The sequence below is a fragment of the Octodon degus genome, unplaced genomic scaffold (assembly GCF_000260255.1).
Source record: "Octodon degus isolate 3935 unplaced genomic scaffold, OctDeg1.0 scaffold00369, whole genome shotgun sequence".
Classification (NCBI taxonomy): Eukaryota; Metazoa; Chordata; class Mammalia; order Rodentia; family Octodontidae; genus Octodon; species Octodon degus.
Window position 1 is genome coordinate 124589 of NW_004524945.1, and position 5132 is coordinate 129720.

The 5132-nt window shown below is 38.3% G+C and overlaps 1 pseudogene; it reads right to left on the minus strand.

Moving 5' to 3' along the window:
• Positions 1–1953: 1953 nt before the first annotated feature.
• Positions 1954–4503, minus strand: LOC111814587 (annotated as a pseudogene).
• Between the last annotated feature and the right edge of the window lie 629 nt (positions 4504–5132).

Consider the following 5132-nt stretch of genomic DNA (forward strand, 5'->3'; position numbering starts at 1 on the left):
TGAGTTAGGTCCAACCTAGCAAGGATTTTGGGTTCCTGTGCTATTACAGTAGACCCAAAGAAAGTGTGTGGATTCTATTCACTCTTCTCTCCAGTGATGAATGAAGAGAAATGGGACCAGCATTGTCCAAAATGAATTTGGTTTCTGTTTCCACTGTTTCCCTTGAGCTTATTGTTTAATTTCTTAGAGCCTCAATTTCATCACTGGTGAAAAGAGAGAATCCTGTACAATTGTATGAAGAATAATAATATGGATATAAAATTTTAGTATTTATGATTATCTATCTATCTATCATCTATCATCTTCATTTTCAGCAATATTTATTTATATCTATGTATCATTTAGGAAGAGTTCCCTTTTATTGAATCATCGTACTCTGTCCCAAATACACTTCCATGTACATACACATCGATACATCAAAAATCATCTTTCCTGCTCATCTTTCTATTTTTTATTCTTCCTTTGTAATGATCATTACTCACGTCCCTACCTAGCCAGTCTGATTTCCCCTTACTCCTTATGGGTCTCCAGGCTATATTGCTCATTTTCCTGTGAAGCAAACTTTTGTAGAGCCTTTGTAGTAATGATCCTTCTATTTGGAATAATCTTTCCGCTAATATGTATCCTTTACTTTGGAAAACTTTCCTGTTCTCCTGGCCTGTTTCTGTGTTACTTCCTTCATGAGACAGCTGCACATATTCAACAATTGAATGTAGTAAGTAACTCCCATCACTGATTTGTCTGTGGTAACCTGTATTACTCTCCTTCTCTTTGTTATATTGTCCTTTAAAAGAAAATCATATATACTTACTGTTCTATCTTATAGGAATGCTGTTAAGATTTATTAAAAACATTTTTATCATATTTATTTTATGCATGATTTTCTAATCCTTATAAGGTAATCCAGTTTCAGTAAATAAATATTCCTTTCTCTTTTTGTTGCAAAGAGCAGGAAGAAGAGAAGATGAAAACATAGGCAAAGGGTACAGGAGGTAGAAAGATGGGAAATAAATGTGAGAGTAAAAAGAGATATAAGTGTTTATGTTTACAAGAACCCTCTCTAAAGAAGCAGTATCAACCCATTGAGTTCAAAGTTGCCAGCATAAAATGTTTTCTTCTCACAGCAATAATCTGGAGGCCCGTTCAAAATTCTATGAGTTATATAGCATCATGGTATCAGTCCCTTCAGACACCATGTGTGTATTTCTTTCTTACATTTCAAACCCTATATGGGACACTGTTCATCAAGCAAGCACTTCTAGTGTATTATTCAGACTGTAATTTGATCACGTAGACAAACCTTGGCTAGCAGAGGGCAGTTAGGTGCCACATGAAATCTTTTCTTTTAAACCAAATAGTTCTACACTTCGAGATGATTCTGAAAGCATATTATTATTTCCATGAATATTTGTAAAATAAACTAGTAAGTCAACAGTGTGTTTAGGGATGAAAAAGCAAAACAAAAAGCAAATTGCCACCCTGAAGAGTGTAGCATCTGATTAGTTAGAGAAGATATAAAGTCATAAGGGTCAAATGTATACAAAGAAAGATTATGGATTCCTGTGCTATTAAGTAGACCCAAGAAAATTTCTGAAAAGGTATTCCTATTTCAGTTGGTTTGGTAATGCATCTGCCACCTGACCATAGATTAAACTGTCAATTTTGTTAAAGGTGTATGTATAACCTTCAGGAAAAAATTAGCAAATACCTTTTCCACACAGTAATTGTAAATGAAATCTCTGGAAACTTCTCTTACTTGCTTCTCTACAGATCTTTATCCAAACACGCCTGTGCTCCATAATGACAGTGTGCTGAGCTGCTGCTATAGAGACATCCACTTGTGTGACAGTAGCCCTGGATAGTGTTCATCTCATCAGCTCTGCCAAGCAATGAGGGCAAAATATGAGTGAGACACGATGTCTGCAACACCAGTTGTGCTAGTACCCTGATGTTCTAGGGGGTTGAACTACGAGAGCTGTTAAGTGAGTGGTGAGCTTCTTCTGAGACACATCCTGGCTTGTCCAAAGTAGTATGAGTCTTGGCTTCTCTGAGATGGCACCCAACCAAAGACTTACCAGTGAGAAGTCAAGGTGGCTGCACCCAAGCTCTATCAACCACAGACTTCAGTTTCTTTTGCAATTGTTCCATACTCTGGGGGAACAGTAAGTACATTCTTTCTGCCTGTGGTAGGAGACTCACAGGAATTTTCAATCTCATTGTATCTGTTAAAGTATATTAGCTGAATGTGTCCTTTATCATAAAATAAGATGTCATTTGGGTTCAAATTACTACATACAATTGCCTTTTTATCTAAAGCATCAAGATATAACACAATTTCAGCTCTCTGTCTTTGAAGGCAGACTTCTGGGATATAAAACCTGAAGTGTAGCACTAATTTCTTGGCAGGGTCTTCAATGGACTTCTGTGTTACTTTCCAAGGCTAATCTGCTTTCTTCCTTAATCTAAACATCTCTTTGGAATAAAGGAGTAGGTGTCTCTTTAGCTATGTCATAAGTTTGATTGGTAAATAGGAGTATTTCTGTTTTTTAAGTATCTGTGTTTCCACTATAGTGGATTAGAAATATGGAATAAGCTTTCTTCTATGCTGTCTCAGTTTGTGTGAACTCAATCACTATGTGTCCCTGAAACTTAGGATCTGAGCTATGTGACAAAGACATATTTCCTAAAACTTCTGTGCTCAATAGCTGCCGTGAATAACACTTGCAGACCCTTCTGGGCATAGTGTGTCATGGCTATACTATAGGCGCTGGCAAAAAGGGGCCATTCAGTTCCTCTGAGCTTTCTTTAGGAGGCTTAGAATTATTCAATATTAAGCCTGTCTTAGTTATGTTTTTGTTGCAGAGACAAAATATCCAACATGCAGAGTTAAGGGAGGAAAGTTTTATTTAGCTCAGAGTTCATAGAGGTTTCACTCTATATTCAGCTGGCTCCATAGTATGGTGACACATGACAAGGGGGGGGCAGTTCATAGCAGTGGAAGGTAGGAAATACAACAAGGGAGAAAGAATAGACTCTCTTTGTCTCTTACACTGTGTGCAGGTTACTCACTCTGGGGGCCGTAGTGGTGGGGGTGGTGGTGGTGGTGGTAGTGGTGGTGGTTTAGCATTTACAACCTTCATCCCAACATTGGGCCATAAGTTAGTCTCAGAATCTAGATTCAGTCATCTCTGAAAGCCCTGTACCTCCCATGACTACATTAGGCTTTGAGGGTACATCCAGACACAAATCATAACAAAATCTAGGTAATATGATATCGGCATTCTCCAGCAGCTTATTTTCTACCGTGCTTGCATCCATCTGTTGTGCAAACTGATGGCCTGACTTTAGGCCCAAAACTGCAGCTTCTTTTGGTAGTTCTAATTCACCAGGAAGATGTACAAGGTCAAGGCTTCTTTTACTAGTACTAGTGATATCATCAAAAAAAATCTTTAAACAAAAAATTGGGACTGAGTCACCTGAGTTTCTACTAATTATATCCTGAGCTTTAAACTCTTATAAGTGGGGCTGGTGAGATGGCTCAGTGGTCTAAAACACCTACTTAGAACAAGCTAAGCTAAACAAATCACAGGGACCGTGGTTCAGCCCCGCTCCCTGATGGGCTGAGCTGGAGACACACACACACACACACACACACACACACACACACACACACACACAAAATAAATATATGTAAAAAAATTTTTAGATAAACTCTTATAAGTACTTCCTCCATCTGGAAGACCAAAGAATGACTTCAAAGGTTCTGATTTTTACACAATGCAATTTTTTTTTCCTCTCCAAAATCAAGCCCTGGAAATTCACTTGTGCTGTTTTTACTTCATGTCCTAAAGAAGTCTATGGAGCTCATTTTTATCCCCTGAGGGAACTGCATGTTCCTGGGAAAGGACCTGTATCTGGGTCCTGATTTCCAGGGCAGAATTTCAGCTCATGCGCTCTCAACTGGCTGCTGGGGCTGTCACTGTCAGCAGCAAACAGTGCTGGGAAACTCTGGATGGCTTTGGCATCTGCATTTTTCTCTCCTTCAGCCTTTATAAAGTGTTCATAGTGGAAAGAACCTGCTTCAATATTTTCTTGTCATATTCATTGTGTAATGCTAAATAACTAATAGTGCATTCTCTTTCTTAAAAAAATGAATCCCAATTATGCCATTTTGGAAAGCTGTTATTACCATCATGTTCCTGGATGATGTACTCTTAGAGAACTTGGAGTATGACTGAACTTCAAAGATAAAACTTTGAGCTTGCTCTGCCAGCTGTTTCTTTTGGACTCAAAGCTGCTGCTGTCTTAAGGAGTCCAAGCTGGCTGCTGCAGGTGAATCCTAGTTAAGTATGGATTTTTTTTCACTTCCTTGATGTCAAAACTTTCTTCAGAATTTCTGTTTAGGACTTTACTGACATGCAGCTAAAGTTTGATACCTTTAGCATTCTGTAGCATGAGCAGTTCTGATTCTTCGAAGATCACACGCTTTTGCAGATACAACATGTTGGCCATGCAGTGGGAGATGATGGTCTTTCTGTGCTTGCTGTATTTGCTTCTTTTCCTCTGGCATTTTAAGATAAATGTCTGTCCTGTCCTTGTGTGCACTTCAGGTAAAATGTGAGGTCCATTATCTAGTTGGTGTCATCCATAAAAGATGGAAATGTTTTTCATAGCACGAGTTATTCTGCTGTACTCTTCATAGCTTCTTGGCAGGAAGGACTGGATTCTTCTAGGAATAAGTCATTTTCCTTCTTATAAAAATCAGAAGCAGCAGCATAGTCATCCTCCTCTTCCTTTTTTAAAACAAGCTCTACTAATACTCCTATTTCTTTCCGTGTTTTGGTTTTAAACTACCACAATGAGGCTATCACTTTCTATTCTGTTTTGTTCTACTTTCTGTAGAAGCAATAACCCCTGGCAGTATAGCCCCTGAAAAATCCAAAGAAAAATCTATATCAAAATCTCAAAAAGGAGAATTTGATTGGAGTTGAAAGACATTCTGTCATCTAACTTGACAAGAGACTACACCTCAAGGGTAAGAGATAACTGATTCCTGTCACTGGAGAAACTTTATATAGTACACTCAGAGAAGGTATCAGTGAGTGAATCTGAGTGAGGTTCAGCAAGAACAA